The 20,375-nt window shown below is 42.2% G+C and overlaps 1 protein-coding gene across 4 annotated transcripts in view; it reads left to right on the plus strand.

Annotated features, from left to right (window-relative positions):
- Window positions 1-20,375, plus strand: part of BDNF (brain derived neurotrophic factor) — a 46,530-nt gene that overhangs the window by 1,621 nt on the left and 24,534 nt on the right. The window contains exon 1 of one of the 4 annotated variants that reach the window (XM_073347789.2): window positions 19,997-20,299. The exons of the other annotated variants lie outside the window; for them this stretch is intronic. The gene's annotated coding sequence lies outside the window, so the exon portion shown is untranslated. Of the gene's footprint in view, window positions 1-19,996; window positions 20,300-20,375 lie in introns of those variants that run through there. 4 annotated transcript variants of the gene reach the window in all.

Here is a 20,375-nt window from a genome sequence, read left to right on the forward strand (position 1 = left end):
CTGTATCTACTTTGCTATAATTAAAACGGGGAGCTTCTGAAATTAACAACACTGAAGCCTTAACGCAAAAAAACAATCGGAGACCATTCTGGTGAGCCTTCTGCTCATCTATCTCTTTCCCCCCCCCCTTCGATTCTTCCTACGTAGAAATGTAGCTAATAATATTTAGTCTCCGGGCTAAAAATAAGCTCTGGAAAGTCAGCAGTTTGGAAAAGCAGCAGCAGTAGCAGAAGCTTCTCGCAGGTAGCGAGGCTCCGGGGGTCTCCGGCTCTTTAAGGGGGCTGTTCTCTCAGACACACAGAGAGTTTATTTGTCTTTCCCCCTCTCGCGCTTCCCCCAGCACTTGCCGGAGCGGAGTGGGTGTCATTCCACCAGTGCACGGGGATCGGCTCGGAGGAGACTCGCCTTCCCTGCCTTCTCTCCCCGTAGCCCGGTTTCAAGTCAGTCTGCCCCTCTCGGTGCAAAGGGAGCCCCGTGGGTCGGGGCTGGGGAGGTAGATCCCCGGGGGCGGCGTAGAGGGGGGGGAGGGAGGGAGGCAGTGCAGCTGGGGAGAGGGGCGTGCAATGCCTTCTCAGCCTCCCAGGGAGGATCGAGCTGCTACACATCCAGTAGGCGCGCAATGGCTTTAACTGGGGAGGCAGAGCCTCGCTCGGTGGAAACCTCTCGCCTCGGCTTCCCCCGCGCGGTAGCAGTGCAGGCTCAAGGCGCGGGGCCCTGGGAGCCGGGGGCGGGCGAGGAGGAGGAGGGCGAGGGCGAGGGCGGGGGGTGTCTCCGAGAGTCACGAATCCGCTTCACTGCGCGGACGCTGGCGGTTCACGCGCAGCCCCTGGCGCCCTCCGCAGCCGGAGCAGAGGCGGCTGCCCGGGCCCCACCCCAGGGGCCGACCCGCTCTTCCCCCGCAGAGCGGTGATTCCCCTCGCCGGAGCCCTTTGTTCTCGGGTCACCTGCGGGCTCCGGCTCGCCCCTGGGTGGGCGCCCCCCGCACGCCCCTCCCCGGGGACTGGACGCTTTCCTGCCCCCTCCGGCAGCACCGCGCTCGCGTAGCTCGGGGAAGAAGGGAGTAGCCCGCGCCGGCTGGGCGATTTCACAACGGGGTGTGGTTACAACACACACACACACACACACACGCGGCAGGGAGGCACGGGGCGCCCGGCTCGGCACGCAAACGGGGGGAGAGGGGGTGACGGTGATTGGGCCTCCCCCCCCCCGGAGCCCTGTGGGGAATCGAGCCAGCGAGCCCTGTGGGAACTGCCTCCTCTCCTCTCTCAGCTGTGTCGGAGGGGGGATTTCTGCTTCAGCGGATGCAATTCCAAAGCGTGCGGCGAAGGAACTCCGAGGCACCAGCATCACCGCCACCTCCCACCTGCCCAGCTGGTGCCGCTTTAAATACGGCTCGGCAGGGCTTGCAAGCTGGAACAGGAGACTCATGACGGAGGGGGGGAGCCGTTAAAGGCGCAGCGCTCCCTTTCCTTTCCCTTTACCTCCCATGGCCTCCCAAAATCTAACTCACAGGCGGGGAAGAGGAGTAAATATTGTGACACTCCGCACTGCCCGGATTGATACGGAAAAAAATCGGCTGTCAGTCTGAATTGCGGAGTTCGCTTGCCTAGTGGGTTGCGAATCCCTGCCTCAGACTAATACAGTGGCTAAGGTTTCCCGTGAATGCATCGGTAAGGGAGGTATTATCCAGTTACCGTAGCTGCCAATTTATCTGACAGTTGAACCGAGAAAATTGTAGGGCTGCTGGTGGTGTTCTGGGAGGAAGGGAATTTTCTTACTCCAACAGGAGACATAGTTCGCCGTTCCTGATGCGACGAACCTCAGGCTAATCCAAAGCAGTGTCATATAACTCTTTACTCAACAGCCCTTGTCGCTTGTGATAGGGGGACTTGATAAACAACCTCCCTGGAAAGGTACTTTGTAAATATTACACCCAATGTTCAATACGGACACCGAATTCCGCAAATAAAGCTAAAATGGAAATACGTTGTTCTAATATACATAAGAAAACAATCAGAGTTTGAATGGTTAACACACACACACCCCACTTCCTCCTCAGAAAACAAATACAGCAATCCCCTGGGACGTCACGCATATTATTGTTTATTACATTTTCAATCATTAACGTCTAATAATCTAGCTCCCCTACTGGAGAAACACTTGATGAGAGTCCTGGACTTGGTTGTAGAGGAGTCAGTCAACATCTCCATGTTCCTCCATAGCACAATGACACAGGGAACTGGCTGCTGAGGTTTACTATGAGGGTTGTGAGTTGAGGATGGGCAAGTGGGGGGGGGGGGGGTTTGTTGTGATCTGCATGTTTTTCCCCCATTTCCTGCACTTGCTTCTGAAACTTAACCTTACTCGGAATGCCAGCTAACCCAAAATAAGAAGCATTTATTAACCAAACACAAGATGGTGGGAGACCAGACAAGAAGAGGTCAACATCAAAAGTGTTCCCTCTTCATCAACTGGTTTTAATGAACTCCCCTAATCTGCAATTTCCTTTAACTTAAAATCATCTTTAACCCCCCTTCCCAACTAGAGTTTTCCCTTTGTCACCCAGGGATTGATTTACTATATGGACACCTCTATTGTTAATTAGTTGCTGTGTTCCTTGCTAAAACTCATCGAATTCCAAAAATAAATGATTCTGTCATACCTTATGTTGCCAGGGAGTTTCTATTGATGTGATTCTTTTACTCCATGGATAATTTTATATATTTCCATCTATTTTAACTGTACAACTGTTACTTCTAGCTCTTGAATATTCTTTTTTCCCACATTTCTCTCTTGCTCTCCCTCTCTCTTCTTTAGCCAAATTCTACCCATTCCTGGTAAAGATCAGTGGACATGGGATGTCTCTAACAAACAGGACTGGGCCAAATTCGGATACCCTTTCTCCCACTGGGCAATAAATTACTCTGCAAGTAGTGTTCTCACTCTGTATTGATTCCAAATGCCCTTTATGTAGGTAGCACCAGCCAAAGGGAAGTATGTTCTTTCTGCATATGACTAGACATGAGGCTAAATATGGCTCCTTCCTTTTGGGCATAAGATTAGATGGAGATCACAGAATGCAGCATTTTTCATGCTATGCTCTTTGTGAAATTAATATACCCCATGCACAATTTAGGATAACAGATTGGGGGGTGAGGCCAGCAAAAATGGCAACACTGTCTTTATTGTGGAAATATGCAATCTGGAAAAGCAAAGATTGAGAACTAAATGATTGAATTTGTAATCCCCCTTGCCGTTCATGTTCAGTGAATCAACCTAGCCACGCAAATTGTGGACACATGATGAATTAAAAGACTTTGTAGTCTTGGCTATTAGAATTTGATACCCATTCTCAGAATAACGGCTCATAGAAGTGCAAGTCTGTCCTAAGGGACACTTCTGTTTTCAGTCCCAGCTTCTGCCCCCCGGTTACGAGGCTTGTATTTCCATGAGGCTCCAGCCAATGAGGCTGTCACCACCCTCACCCCTTCCGTCTTGTGGCAGCCCCATTATCATACATACTGAGAAGGCACCAGGGGCAAGTGGACACCAGACCACATATGACTGAACATGCCACATGTCTCTGGGACAGGCTCTGACTAATACCAGCGCAGTGCAAAAAACATGAACAACGTCTGTGACTTCCTACACCCACATGCCAGAGAGATTCTATGCAGTGATTGCTCTGCTTAACTGAAAATATCTCTGAGAAATTCTCTTGCAAATGTATGGCCAGAAAAATATACTAGCCAGCATGGAGTGCGCATAACAACTGCCCACCCATTTTCATTATTTCACAAATGTGTGGTGCGTGCTTGTGAGTGTCAGCATTAACATTTCCATCTGTTTCTGTATTGTTTCTATTCTTAGTTGATATATGTTGGGTGTAGGTGTCTGAAAAGGATTTTTCCCTTTTCTGGGTTTCATGAAAGAATAAATGAGAGCCAAGTGCTAAAATAAATTGATTTGTGAATTTGACTAGGGCAATGTACAATAGAAAAGATTCTGGACGAACCTGTGAATTAATAGGAGTCTGCATAAGTAAAGATCTCAGGGTTTGGGGCCTTTGTGTGCTGCTAGGAAGTCCTCTGCTGAGCTCACTGGTATAAAGAGTAAATAAGTTAGAAATATAATTCCCACAGTCACAAAGGAACAATGTCTTTGCCTGACTTTCTCACACTTGCAGAATGTGCAGTATCAGTTACTAATATTTTGGCCTCCTTCTGTGCTTGCAATTTTTGGGCTCAGTTTTTCAAACCATTTATGCACATGACTACCTTTCTTTATCTGCTTAGTCCCACTCAGCTCTTTAGGGCAATCTCTATGGGACTATGTGCAGGAATAAAGTTATCCCATGTTTGCGTGTTTGCAGGATTAGGCCCTTAGTTGCATATATGTTTTCAAATCTTCTGTTGTCCATGTACTCATAACTTTGGCAAACAGAAGACTCTACATACTATATATAACTTAAACCCTGTATGGGTCTTCCTCTGTGGCAAAATTGAACATGGCTCTGTTGCCACTAAGGCTAATAGAAGTTTTGCAATTGGCTGCAACAGGAGTACAGCCTGATCCCATTGACTGTATATTGCACTTTCTATTTCTGCTTGAATGTAATAACAAAGGACAAAATCTTCTGGGCTACTTAGGAAAAACTCCTCCTATTGACGTCACTGACAGAGATAGGCCTGATTCTCACCTCTGAGCTATCACTGGGCTCCCCTGCTTCCCAGGACAGCTAGGGGTCATTTCTGTCCCTGACAGACCTTAAAGCAGCCTCCTGGCTGCTTCTTTGAATAGGACTGATTTGTAATGGTCCCACACTGGCTGACAATCACCCTAATGCAGTGCATGCTGGCTACGCCCCTTCCAACCACAATACACTTCCTGTGTGCCAGGGGCTAAAAGAAATTTCTGTAGAACAAGCTCTATGGCAACTATCGGATTCCCCACATTTCGTGAAGCTTTATAGGCCCTTTGTGCCCCTGGTGCATTAGTGTGGGACATTAGCAAAGGGGCAAGAAGGGGTTAGGATCTGTCCCTATGAATTTACATTTACATTATAATTCCTCCCCAGCCCCCCTCCCCCATTTCCTTCACCCACTTTTTGTGTGGTGGTAGGAGCGGTCCAGTCTATCTGACTTTCTTCAGACACAGCACACAGAAACACAATTTAACAAGATGGATATTCAAGCCACATATTATAGCCTCCAATTTATTTTGACATTCTATAAGGAGGATTAAGTAACATGTTCATTAAGTTATAACTTTCTCACTAGTTTGCCATTTAAAACCCTTATTGAATGTACCACATGTGGAAAGAATGAATTCCCTCTTGAAACAGGAAGTAGACTACAAACATCTGAAGTGAATGCATTGGTTAGTGATGTTGGAAATACAGAGACTTTTAAAGACACAGATCTAACTATGATTGTAAAAAATAATGTTCATTTTTGGAAGGGGCAGGGAGTCTGTATCGAATACAGTTATATGTTTTGTGCATCAAAGGACGTCTAATTATGCAAGTTGTTTCCTTTTTAAAACAGAAGGCACTATACCTTGAAATTCACTGTGTGTCTTGAATAATGCATTAAACAGCCATGGCACTAGATAATTAGATGGACCAACTAAGAGGAATATGAAAGGGGGCTGGTAGCCTCAGAATTACAGAAGGTGTGTGGATATTTTGACATCCAGGAAACGCTAAAGATCTGGCCTTAACTACCTCAGCCTCATGAAGATAATTATGAGGAAATGTGGGTGTAGAAACCTAGGTTATTGCAGCTGTTCAGAACACAATTGGCACAGACACCCACATTGGACATGATTGCCCTTTGATAAGGCAGTTATTGACTTTTTTACAGATGCCATAGCTAAAATGATGTCTTAAGTTTATTGGATGACAGGCTTCTGTCTAGAATGCTGTCATTACAATAAATGTCAAAATACATGCTGAAGTATTCAAGAAACCTTTAAATATTGGTTCCCTCCATCAAGAGTTGAATAGCAAATGACCCCTGAAGTCCCATAAACATGAATATATCTGAGAAGGTACCATTGTGTAAGCAACCCCTGTGCAATGTGAACCTGAGGAAATGTGCAATTTGTAAGAGGCTTGTTTGGGCTACTTTAAAGGAAGAATGGAAGGAAAGGCAGGCAGCATGGTCACTGAACTGGATATGATGAGATCTCAGTATATTCATGGCTGTGCTACTGAACTGCTGTCTGACCTTGGGCAAGTCACAGCATCTCTGTGTGCCTCAGTTTCCCCATCAACAGTCCCCATAACAATACTTCCCCTCCAAATGTAAAGCATTTTGATATACAAGTTGAAAAGTGATATATGAGCCAAATATCTATTTTTATATCTCAGAATTTTTTTTAAATGAGGATTTATTAAGAAACATTCATGAATGTCATCATGAGACTGATGACACTGGAAACTTGTAGCATCTATTCACAGAGCAACTAGGATGTAACAATATAGGTTTATCTATAACCTTCTCTAATGTGTTGCGCTAATATTATAAAGCTATGGGAACTTCAGCATACAATACACATCAGACCCAATCCTGCATACAGATGGCTATGTGAAGTTATTCCTTGCACATCCTGTTAAAACAATACTCTGGAAGCCTGTCCAATGTGCAAGCAAGTGGAACAATGGCTATTATATAGTCTTACTTGTGCTAGTCAGGGATCACTCACCCCTTACCCAACTCTTATCCAGACCTTCCCTAAGAAACAGGAAAAGTGGGTGTATGGGAGGGATTGGCTCAACCCCACTTATGCCACATAGTGGGCATGCAAAACCTGAACTGTTACTCCACTTCCATAACAGGAATAAACTTCCCCTTAGGCAGTTACTTCTGTTGAGGATCTGATGTCAGGCTGTAATGTACCTGAAGATATACAAGTACATTATAGCTGCAGAACTTGCAGCCTGTCTCAACCAGTCCTGTGGGTTAGAGCTTTTTGTCTAACATATATAAATTTGTTATTCTTAGCTTGTTATGTGCTACAGTTTCCTTTCTAGCACCAGGTAAATATTCTTTACCAAATGGGGGGGGGGGAGAAATCCCAGGTGTGCAATTAGAACCAAAACACTGAGAAAAATATTAAATTTACAACAAAACATGCTCAACTGCTACTTCCCCACAATGTAACAATTAGCTATTGGTGCAAAATATACCTCATGCATGCATAGTGCATAATATCTCTCTTTGCCTGGGAAGTCTTCCCAATTTCGCCCACAGACAATTACACTGTTTCAATTTTAGTGTCTTTTTTTTTAAAGCAGGCCAAAGTCTGCATGCAAAAATTCAATTACAATTTATATCCTATATTTGTGTGTGCAATTAATACAACTGTATCAGCAAATGGCGCATTACTCATCTCAATAAGCATGAACCTGATTTCTGCATATAATCAGTTACAGTTTACAACTGTGCTTGCATTTGTGTACACAGACCTTGGACTTATAGACTTCTTTGCAAATTTGGCCCTTAAAGTTGAGGATTAGAGCTGGTCAGGAAATGGTTGTTTTTTGCCAAAAGATTTTAAATTTCAAAGTTATTTTTGTTTCAAATTCCTCAAAACAGACCTGTTTTTCAATTTTTTTCAACATTTCCCCATATTTCTATTGAAAACATTATAGAAAATGCTATAAAAATGTTGACAACCAAATGTTATCAAATTTTCAAAATGGAATATTACACAGATGTTAAATGAAGAATGACATTTAAAAAAAGGACAGTTTTTGATCATTTAAAAAAAGCACAGCTGTTTGTCTGAAAAATCTGACCATCTCTATTGAGAAGGTGATGCTAGGCTGATCTAAATTCTAGAATTGGTATTTTCCTGTGAATGTAAGGCTGACCAGATCTCTCAAATATCCTTCATTTCAAGCGATGTCTCTCATTGTAGTCCAGGGGGTACCTGTGTTACACACACATGATGTCCCCTCATTTTTATTGTTGAAAATTAATTACATCCAAAATAATGAAACAAAGGTTACAAAAAGAGTCATTCATACCAAAGGAATGCACCCTACAGCATTCTAAGGAATGCATCCAATGAAGTGAGCTATAGCCCACGAAAGCTTATGCTCAAATAAATTGGTTAGTCGCTAAGGTGCCACAAGTACTCCTTTTCTTTTTGCGAATACAGACTAACACGGCTGTTACTCTGAAACCTAGCATTTTAAGTGTTATTCATAAATAATTTTGTGCCCCTCATTGTGTGTCTTTGTCATGTTATGTGATTTGGACCATGGCGTGGTGAGAGGGATGAGTCCAGCCATGAATCTCTCTATCTGTCTCCTCCTTTCCCCCTCCCACTCCATATCAAATCCATTTGTTTCTTATCCCTCAATAGTTGCCTTACACACAATAGTTCTTCCCAATCCCCAGTTATGTCTGATATCCAGCGACAATAGCACTTTCAACCCACCATCTGCTTTTCTGTTCTCCAGGCCTTACACTTACCTAGTCTCAATCATCAATCTCCCATCCATGGACATTTTCCAGAAGCCTCATTGCTTATCTTGGCTGTAGCAGAGCTCTCTCCTAGATTATCATTCTCTTAAATGTACAGAGGTTTTCCTCAATCTACTGTTCTTGGCACCAAATAATCATTCTATGCTACTCCTTCCCACCTACCTTCCTACTGAAGATTTCTTGCAGGGCTCACAAACATGTATCTAGTAGGTCTAAAATTTTAGGGAGCCCATAAGACATGAAGAGAATTTTTGAGGCATATCTAGAAAAATTTGTTTGATACAGCCAGCATCTTGTAAACATTTATCTGTAAACCTTTATCATCAAGGATGGGAAGGAAATGGGTATCCAGTGTGAGGCATGGAATTCAGGACATCAAGAAAGCTAAAGGAGGTGAACGTTATCAAATTTATTTTCTTCTAGGTTCATACCAATTTTTGACAACAAGAAATGGGCAAGCCAACTGGACAGAGAGCAATAGGTCAAGGCCATAGGAATGTGATGATATGCCTCCCTGCCCACAAGTGGCTATTTCACCAGATGCTATTTCTATATGACAGCTGCCTGGCACATTGATTAACAGAATAGCTTCCTGGCTTTCTTCTGCCAGTACTGTTCACATGGTGATTGTGTGCTATGCCTATTGCCTTTTGAAAACTGGGAGTCAGCTAGAGTTCAGTACATGTTCCCTTAGGAACTACTGGCGATTCTGCAGCCACAAAGCTGAAACTCTTTCAGCTCAGTTTGCCTATGTCTCCTGATCCTTCAGTGTCACTGTCTCAAACTCGGCTTCCCAAAGGCAGGCCAAAATGGCAACAATGTATCCATGTTGCTTTAGCAACTGGCTGAGCAAAGCAAGGTCCTACGGTCAATGTGATGATAGCCTGATAACTTTTGAAGGCTAGGCTACATTTGATGGCAGCAATTAACCCCTCCCCCCATCATAGCTCTGCCCATTGTCTCCAGTAGAGTTTAATATGTTGTCATCTGAATGATTTATCTCGCAGACAGAAAGAAAAAGAAAAAAAAAGAGGGAGCAGGAGGGAATGGGCTGCAAGCATTGGGGGAATGGGGAACAATGGTGTGTGGCAAAGGGAACAAAAAGAACCCTGGACAAGTAGTGGATGTGGGAATGAGGAGACACAAAGAACTTCAACAATGATGGGGAAGAGGGAAATGAGGGGGAACACAGACCCCCTGGCATGTGAGTGAGGACAATTATATGGAGAAGGGTGATGCACAGAGCTCTTGACATGGGAATGAAAGGAGAAATAGGGAGGCAGAGGGGAATCTGGGGCACTCGGAGCTGCTGGCATGGGAAGAAGTTGGAATGGCAGACACATAGAGCACGAGGAAGGAAGCGAGCCGGGGACTGCAGAATTCCTGAACGAGGGGGATGTAGCATACAGGGGTCTTGTGGGGTGGAATGGAGGAATGCAAAGAGCCCCTGGTGTGTGCAATGCACTCAGCCTACAGAAGCAACAGAATGTGCAAAACTTCTAATAGCCTTAACTCAAACCCTGGAATGCAAACCAGCCCATTCTTAAACTTCTTCTAGAAAGAGGCTGCCTAATCTCTAGTAGAGACGCTCCCCAAATTATGCAATCATTCCTTTCCGGAACGCCTTGCATAACTCAAATTTTGCATAAGTCGGAAACGTATACCTGACCATTATGCAAAACAAGCAAACAAAAAAACCCTTCTATTTCTAGCTTAGAGAACTTTTTCCATACATGCGGATTTGCATAAGTCAGGTCTTGAGTAACCCGGGGAACATCTGTACAAAGAATGATACAAAACAAAAACAGCACAACAAAAAATGCCCTCCGTGGACCTACAAGTATTCCTTAACTTTACAGTTTATAGTCCCAGCACACAGATACCAGCATTGCTGTGACACAATCCAGATGTGAGGTAGAAGCACAATGCAAATAACCACACCCAGCACTTCAGACTGTATACACCTAATGCAGCGGTAAGGTGTAGGTTATAAACTGGAACAGGACTTACCTAGGCCACAACCACTGCTGAGCTTGTTTCACTACACTAATTTTCATAAGTGCCATTGCAACTTGGCTTGACAGAGGCTGAATGAGAGTGTGGTACAACCCAAGCAGAATACAGGTACAGAGGCTAAAAGAAGGGATATTATTTTAAAATCTGACTTCCCGCACATAGTGAAAAGAACTTCATGTACTCATAAAGCATTCCTAAACCTTTCATATTTCCATATACCAGTATTACTACAAACAAGCTTTGAGCGGGAAGAGCATTTGGACTATTTGCAAGTTATTTAGTACAAGTGCCATTGCGAGATGGAGACAGGGCAAAACAGGGGTGATTAAAGAGTATTTTTATGGATGGGAACACTGGGCTGTGACCAGCATACTGTCAGTATTTAAAATAGGCCCTCACGCACAGTGGGCCTCATCTTGCAGTCAATACATGAGGAGTCCCACTGATGTTAAAAAGAATCCTGGCATGAGTGAAAAGCTGCAGAATTGGACCCAATATAAGGGGAACAAACCCCACACAGGTAAAAAGTCAATGTTTTTTTGGTAACTGACCTATCCAGATCTTTGATGATGTATGAGTCTCCTGTGCAATCAATAGCAAATAACTTGATGAGAGCAGTTGTCTGCATGTTTATGAGTCAAAACTTCTTGTGGGCTATCAATAAATGGTATCCAAATATTCATGGGCCAAATTTGGCGAGTGCGGCAGCTACTTATACCAAGTCTATCTTTGAGCCAGTGAGTTTATTTTTTCTCATAAATAAGTCACATTTGTTACAGCTTTACTGTATCTTGATATTTAAATTAGACCCTCTTTTCACAATGCTCTTTCTTTACATTAATAAAAATCATTAACACTTAATTAACAAAGTGTTAAGAGAATGCAAATTAGGGATCCTAAGAACAGTAGTTCCAGATCTTTCAAGTAATATTTATTGACAGTTAAACTTCCTAAAAGAAAAAAATGGTGAAATTTTATTTTTAATTGTATAAAATGAATAGCCTCTCGTTAGGAAACTAATTGAAAATAAACCTTTAAATTCTAGTAGTTCTCATTTACTTTATTTGACATTGACACAACTACTTATAAGATGATTATTTAACACCACTAATAAACATTAATAACAAGAAGCAATAGTCAAAATGTCATAATTTACATATGAAGAGATTTCCCTCAGTGCAACTCGTATCTAAAAATGACATGGTCTGAGAGTCTAAGTAACACATTCTGTTGCAATGAGTTTTGCATCAAAACTGTTTTTTCTGTATTTAAAATCCAAGGAAAAAATGTTGAATATTTAACATTCTGTATCCTTTTTGATCTTAATTCCCATCACAGAAGAGCTCTTTAGGCCTCATCAGTGTGCTCTAGGTACAGTATCGGAGTATATTATTCATATTATGAGCTGTAACCCAAATTAGTAAACCAAAGGGGAAAAAGCTATACATGCCTAGAAGGGTAAAGGCTCACACTTGGAAAATACAGCATGGCAAAGCAATGAACAGAAACAAAAATACATATATAATTGTCTACATTCTCTGTAAGAGAAAACAATGTTTAAAATAAAATGCTCAGTTCTGCCCCAGTTTACACTCTATGCATCCCTGTTGCCTTCAATGGTGGTTACATTAATGTAACTACGGACACAATGAGGACAATGTATTGCATATAGCAAAAATAAGGTATAGCTAGAGAGAAAGCAAAAACTAACAAAAATAACAAACGCAATACAAGGAATGAGTATAAAACCAAAAGCTGATTCTTGAAAGCATTCACATTACAGCAGTATAGCAACAGAACGGAAAATAAACAGTGTCCATGGAATAACGGCACAAAATATTATTTACAGATTTACACTTCCTGGGTACTAACCCTTGAACCAGCAAACAAAATGCCTGGTCCAATGTCCCCTCAAGTCAATGGGTACATTTCTAGTCTCTTCTGTGGGCTTTGGATCCCACCCCTAACTCAGACTAAAAGGGATATGGTCAACTGAAGTTGCTTTGAAACGTATACCGGGTCTGAGGAAGGGAATCCTCCCTTCCATCATATGTTCCAGGGCCAGGGTAACTGTCGCAAGGTTCAAATGGGCATGGGGTTATGAGGAATAGCTCTGTGCTTAGGGAACACATAGTAGATGTGCCTTAAATCCTTGGTTCTGTGTGGAGTTGTGGTCATGTGGTTCCATACTACCTGTGAGCACACTGGCCACCCCTGATGCCACATGCTTACATCCCCCTTACCCACATTCATCACCCTGTTGAGACCTGACACAGAAGGCACGTCCATGATGCAGCTTCCTCCTGTGAGGCTCTCCATGGTGCAGAAATGCACGGTTTAGGCCTTGCACACCCAAGCAGGGCATGTCAGAGTTTGGTGCACAGAAGTGAACAGATTTCATCCAGAAAATGGTATGCAGCACAAGGAAGATTATTTTAAAATATCTCCTAACAAACATACGTTGATTTTTAAATAGAAATCATATGGTAGTTATTTACATCTGATAGTTGCTGATTGGGGTCTACAACCTGCATTAGCGGGGAGAGGGGAGGGGGCTCGACTACATCTAACACATCTTTTCATCTCTAATTTCTATTAATCTATTCTAGCTCAAGGAATATATTTGTCATGCAGTGCCATGTCCAGAGAGTCAATTGATGGCCCATACAATTAATTTATGCACTAAAGTTTGAAAGTTTAGAAGCATGATATATTCAAGCTTGTGGGGGGGGGGGGAAACTAATGAGAGCTTCACAATTACAATTAATAAAGCAATGGATTATACAAATTGCTCTGCCAGTGCAAAGCTGCCCATAAATCAATTTACCCAGAGAATCTCCCCAGTATCCTCACTGGGCATAGTGCTGCCATAGTGGCTCCTTCACCAACTACCGCTCCCTTTGGCCAGGACTGGAGGTGTCGCTGGAGGAAAGAGGGTATAGACAGGCTATCCCCTACATCCCAGCTAACACCAACAGCTACAAGGACCCCATAGAACCCCACAAGGATATCGGTACCCATTGCAGTGATACTGGCATCCTTCTGGCTGTGGTAACATGCACCAAGGAATGGACTGACACAAAACATACCAATGATCAGGAGTAGGAGGTGGGAATGCAAAGACCATTTACAGTCATCTGTGCACACACAGCATCCCCTCACATGTACCAAGCATTCTTCAGCCCCAGTTGGGGGCTCAACTCATTTTATCAAGAAGAAAAAGTTAAAAAGACTGGAAGACTGACACCTGTCTCTCTGTTGAGCTCAAACAAAGAGTGCTTTGAAGTCTACATACACAATGGTGCCAGTTATTAAGTTAATGGTAGATTTATAATCCCAAGTATTTGATAAAATGAAAGACAGCAAACAAAAGTGTTTTAAAGACAATCTTGATCCTATCCACAAATCATTCAATAAAGGTCCTTCTCACCACAAGCCATAGGTATTGAATGAGAAAACCAAGGTGTGGTCTGGGGTTAGTTTCCAGTACAATATTTAATTTGTCTCAATGTACTGACATTTATACTCTGAAACTAAACCATCTTCCATAGTTTTTCAGATGTTTTATTTTCTGACACTTGAACATGAACAATGTGCTTCACGCTCAGAAGTACTTCGCTGATGAGCTATTTGAATATGCTATTAAAAAATCCTGACTCCATCTTAAAAAAAACACTAACTAGTTAAAACTGAAAGGCCTGTGTATCTTAGCTGTACCTGTGCTTTAAAGAGGTGATCCAAAGCCCACTGAATTCATCAGAAAGATCAAGATACGTTGCTGTGTATGGTATAGGATGCCTCAGCCTGGAATTGGTAAAAGGAAGGATTACTGGAAATAATTATAATAGCTGACAGCTATACACGCTCTTCATTCTCAAGAAGCTGTATAAACATTTACATGTACAGGAATCCCCTAACTCACTTCTGAGCCTGGAATGTGGCAGCTGTTTAAAAGTGTACAGCAGCAGTATAAAACTAATGGCATGACAACCTACAAAGGAAAATCGAGTGGCAAATTCTGCTCTCAGACACACACGTAGATGCTACCCCTCACACATGTAACCCCCAACTCTGACCCCCTCTTAATATCAATGGGACTCCCACACCTGCAGGCTGTGTGTGTTTGTTTTTTAACTACAAATAATGTTAGCATGTAGAAGAGTTTGCTAAGGTCTGTTACAGATATTTCATCCAATGGTTTGAAGTGTTATTTTTAAGATATCAAAAAAAAAAAAAAAAAAACCCAGGCTATGAGGAGATTATTAACTGGTAAGTTTTGGCAAGAAACATGCTTGCTGCAGGGGCTGACTAGATGATTGGTTTAGTTTATTAGACTGCTAGAATCTGATCCTTTTAAAAATTAAAAATAATTCATTATAACACGTCTAATTGAAACACCCTGAACACATACAGGAAAGGGGAGATGACTCAGTCCTAACACCTTTCACCCTCGTGTGCAGTAGCAGTTTTCTGATCTCCCTTAATCATAGAGCTCCAATAGCAGGATTCATCTCAGAAGTACATCTCTCGCTCTCCCTCTCTCTCTGTCTAATCTACCTGACTATGGCTCATGTTTCCCCAGCCCTGAGGAATCACATACAGCCTCTTTTGGAGGGGGCGGGGATGGATTTTCTTTTTTCTTTACCATATCTGCAACTGCTTTTGATCCTCCTTTTTGTTATTTCATCCACCCTTCCCCATCATCACCAAGCGCTATGCATTCAGGACCTCTCTTTGTTAGTCATGCGGGTCATGCAGTGAACATTAGAACTGCTCAGGTACTGCACAGTAGTCACCGGATACTCCGATGCACAACCCAGATACTTTGCTCTCTGCTCAGACACTGGCTTTTTAATGCCTGCAAGAGCACATGGGAGTAATGCAGTGACACCGGGTAAACTAATTCCCACTTTCTATGTGTATTGCGAGTGCAAGAGAGGTATAGATACAACTTTGAATTTTCCTTCTGGAGAAGGCTTGCTGTGTCTGTGCATTGCCATTCAAGTGTTGTACTGCTGTATTCCTGCTCTTCTGAGGCCTCCCAATCCTTGCCTCCTGAATCATGCCTTCCTCATCTTGCGTTATGCTGTGCTGCTGTCTTTGATTGCTGTCCTCTCATGTTGACTATTTGACTTGTAAGAGCAGATGCAGTACTACAAAACTACTAGTCAATACAGGCAATATATTTATTATATTGGATACCCTGCTGGTACTTTCTGCATATTGTAAAGCGATTTCATGCCCTGCTTAGAAGTTACCAAGTACATTCTTGAAATTGCCTAAGCAGTAAATTAGACTATTTTAAACTACCAAAAAGGAGACCAAGAAACTATTATATACACCCTGGACCACATCCTAACCCAGACTCTGGCCCCTTTCCACACTTTTAACAGGGCAGCTACTGATGCCTCTGCCATGGGGAATTTCTAGTTGGCATAGAGCTGGTACAGCCGGCTTTATGCCTCCTTCTCCTGGCACCCCAGCTATATAGGGAGTGCTGAAGATGTGAACAGAGCACAACAATGCTGTAATGACTCCCAGAAATACCTACAAGCTGGCACTAAGCTGCTCTAACTTGCCTTACCTGCCAAACCAACTCCCAGAAGCCCCAGGGGCAGAGAAATGCAAATATGGCATGATGCCACTTTCCCCCAGCCTTGCATCCTATACTGAGTACAGCTTGGTCATTTTATTTGCATAAAGTCTAGCTGCTCAGGATTTATACAGCTGAAACAAATTTAGGCTCAATCCTTCAAGGTGCTGTGCACTTGCAAAGTGCAAAATGAGGGCGCTTAGAAGCTTCCCACTCACTTTCAGGATCAAACCCTGGAACCCTAAAGTGCTGCATTTTCTGTGCAATGATTGTCACGTAGTCATACAACAGAGTCAAAATTCAGTCATTCTATGACAAATGTGGCTTGTCTGCAAACTCAAATTATGTTTATAGCGCATTGAGATTTTTAGCATCACTTGAGTTGATTTTGATCAATTTTCCATTCCTTTATTCTGAAAAAAAGTAGCAAAGATAGGTAACTAGGAGACATGAATAAACATAATTAAACATAAAATACTTGTAGTGATATTAGTACTGACCTCAGCCAATTAAAATTATTAATAGAAAAAAATACTCTGGTGTCAAAACTTGAGTACATTGACATCATTCTCATTTGTATAATCAGGATTAGTTTATATTTCCTGACAACAAGGAGAGATGGGCATCCAAATGGTTGCTTCTTGACCTTTTTCTCTTAGAAAAACAAGTTGGGATAATGTTATGCTAATAAAACAGATGGTATAAGGATAGCAAGAAAAGTTTTGTTGGGAAAAAAGACTCAAAAACCTACTGTGTTCGTTACAGAATTTTTGAAAAAAGATTATTCCTTTTAAATATTGGAGTTTTACTGCTTCCGTTAGCATTGTGAAGGGGAAGTTTAAGAACCCTGCAAACTACTATATCATATAATTACAGTCTTTTAGGGTTTGGTCCTGATAGATCAGTCAGTTTAATTCATAACCCCAGCAGAGACAGAAACCAGAAGTGCATGCTTCTGCTTCTTCTATGTGCTATCTACTGCATCATTAGTGCCCATGGTATAGTTCAAATTTAAGTCAGCAAGACAGCACTGATCTTTGCAATCGTCTGTTGCTGCAGGGATAAATCAACATTACATTGATTGACAACCTTTATTTGTACCTTCTTTCTCTTTTGTTGAATAAAAAGAGAGAGAGAAGTTTATTTCATGTACACGAAAAACCAGTTTAATTATTTAGGGGGCAAAAGACTGTCAGTTACAAAATAAATTTTGTATCTGTTGATGTGCCATGATAATGATTCCAAGAGCCTTGCAGAACACTAAGAGATGGCAAATGGATTGAAAGTGAAGTTTATCTGATATGGAAATAATTTCTTATCGCTTTGTTCCTTTCCATCCAGCCTGCATTTTTGCTTTTTGTTTGAAATATCTCTGTATGCTGTTGCCTGTAAAACCCCACTGGGGAAAAATGTATTCACCTGACACTGTTAGGTTATGAGACATCATTTTTCAGATGATAGTGAGGTGAAAATGTAATAAGAGCGCTCTTTATGGGTTCACCTGGGAGTCAGCGGGAAATCTCAAGAGGTATAATCCTTGCAATAGGAATTTTGTAGGCAGTAGGCTATATATTTCATAAAGCAGACAGAACATCTAAGAATGATGGGTAGATTTGCCTATGGGATTGCCTTTGTATTCTGAGTTATTTAAAAAAATCTAATAAATTATGGGCCCGATCTTTTCATGCTCCCTCATGCAAAGCTCACGTTGAAGGCAGTGTCAAGGCCTGGAAAATCAGGAACATAGATTGTATGGTAAACTTTAATATTGAAACCCAGATAAAGCATTTTTATTTCCCCAGCAGGGGCTCCAAAGGCTGGCTGGTAATGACCCCCAAGGGGCTGGTTAGGCCAGATAGGCATTGTCAGAGCACAGTGGTACTTTGACCATGCATTGTCCCCCAGGTATGTCCCTATGCCACGGCAGAAGGCTGAATGGGGGTGGCAGAGCCACCTGGAGATTCCTGCAGCCTGGGGGAAATCCTCAGCTGCCTGGTTAAATCAGCTTTGTGATCCTTTTTCACCACCAGAGCACAGTTCAAATGAATGTATCATGATTAATGATCCCATAGTTTTTAAATGGCTGTAACATGGTTCATTACCCAGATTAAAAACACTGGTCCTACCTACAAAGACATGGCCAAAGCATGTTATAACAGCTAGGAATCTATTGTGTCCTATTAAACCAGCCCCACAGCATGGAAAAATTGCTGTGCAGATGAGCCCTTGAACTGCTTTCAAAAATTATTTGACTTAACATAGTTTAGCCCCTCAATGTAATGGAGGGCAGTCACCATTTTCAGAAATGTCTTACAATATCCCTGCTACCGCCACCACTTCCAGATAACAGTTAATAGCTGCTTCAGTGTCCCTAATCCAGGATTCTTGATACTGTTCATGTGCACATGCATTGCATTTAAGGGAAGGGATCTCCCTGTAGAAATAAAATAGATGAATTAAATTATCACTACTATAACCTTTCAATAGCCTGCTGCCATTACATTTGAATGGTAGGTCATTCAGATTTCTTGCTCTGAATGTGCAATATAAAAGAATGGTGTCCTGTTCAAACCATGTGAATTGCAGGAGACAACCATACTAGTGCAGTTATATTTATAAATGTGAATGGTCCCACAAAAGTGTGATCAAAATTCAAAAATAAAGTAGATATGTTAACTGATGACAAATTTGAACAAGTCCCAACAGAAGGAGGATCTGTGGCACCTTAGAGACTAACAAATTTATTTGAGCATAAGCTTTCGTGAGCTACAGCTCACTGCTGTAGCTCACGAAAGCTTATGCTCAAATAAATTTGTTAGTCTCTAAGGTGCCACAAGTCCTCCTTTTCTTTTTGGGGATACAGACTAACACGGCTGCTAGTCTGAAACCTCCCAATAGAAGGTCACCTGTGCAACACCACTGAGACAAATATGGTTGTACAGGTGTGGCAGAGATATCCCTGAGGGCAGAAATAGAGGGTGGGTTTGTACCAGTGTGGCTGAGGGCAGTATTTGGCCAGTGGAATTGGTATTACTGGCAATTATTCACCAGACAGAAAGAACAGAGCATGATTTTTAGAGCCCAGGCTGAGTTTGCAGGGCTGGCAGTTTGAAAGGCCATCTTTTTTACTTGTAGGCTGAGTTAGTCTGATCTGGAAATCATTGAGACAGTAAATGTGGAGTCCTTTTCAGTATGCTACTAGATTTTTAGCCAAACCACATTAAAAAAAAAAAGTCCAAGAAGACTTGTAATGTGGTACTTTACTAAGGTTTCTAAAACAGTTTTAAAAGCCGTAGTAGGGAAACAAACTAAGTTAACCACATGTAAGCCATGCTGCTCCCCTTAACATATATCAAAAGTTGTTTTATGTAGAAGGCCTTAGGTATCCTCAAATTTTAAAAGCCTGGAATAGTCACAACTTTTCTGATCTAATGAATGCAGGTATTTCATAGTAAAGGCACACAGGCTGTCCGAAGGCAAAAATGACTTACATACATTTGTTAAAGTAAAACCTTGCAGTGGGCCTGAGCAATTGAAGTAATTGACTAGAGTGACAACAGGTTCAGGCCTTAAGGTTCACAAATATATTTGCCTCAACTGATTCATGGGAGAGATGATGATCCCGCTTTGAAAATAAACTAACTCACACTATGTCTGTTTTGGGGGAAATGGGAGCAACTCAAGTGAGAACATCATAAACATGTGTAAGGCACTGAAACGAAACCCTGTTAATAAAAGATGCATCATTCTCAATGCATGGTATTTTGATTCTTGTAATCCATGCAGTAGTGTGTCTATGCGAGGCAGCCAGGGTATCATATGACATACACGTCAAGCGTGTAGAGCAAGCGCTCGTGTGGCTTCCCACCCACACTCCCATTCAGAGCGCTAGAGGTCTGATGAAGCTTGAGCTAACCCTAGCGAGCGAGCGAGCATGAAATCTTTCTGTTTTTACCAAGATCAAATGGATCTACTCACTCAGAGGATTCCATTATTACCTCCACTATGCAATTTCCACTATCAATAATTTAATCTATTTGCTGCATAAACAGAAGGGGAAACCAGCAAGCCAGATTTTTGAAGGGGGAAGAAAAACACCCCCCAAACCAGAGCCAATTTGGGAGTTTCGTCAGAGGTCCCACATGCAGCGCTGTTGATATTGACTTGTACAAGTAGCCACTAAAAATAAAAGGTGGGTTTTGGATTTCTGTCTGTTGTTATGCCTCCGAGAAAGTCTTTAGGCTGTCTAGATTGTGCAAATATGCCCC

This window comes from Lepidochelys kempii, chromosome 6, assembly GCF_965140285.1.
Source record: "Lepidochelys kempii isolate rLepKem1 chromosome 6, rLepKem1.hap1, whole genome shotgun sequence".
In the NCBI taxonomy this organism is placed as follows: domain Eukaryota; kingdom Metazoa; phylum Chordata; order Testudines; family Cheloniidae; genus Lepidochelys; species Lepidochelys kempii.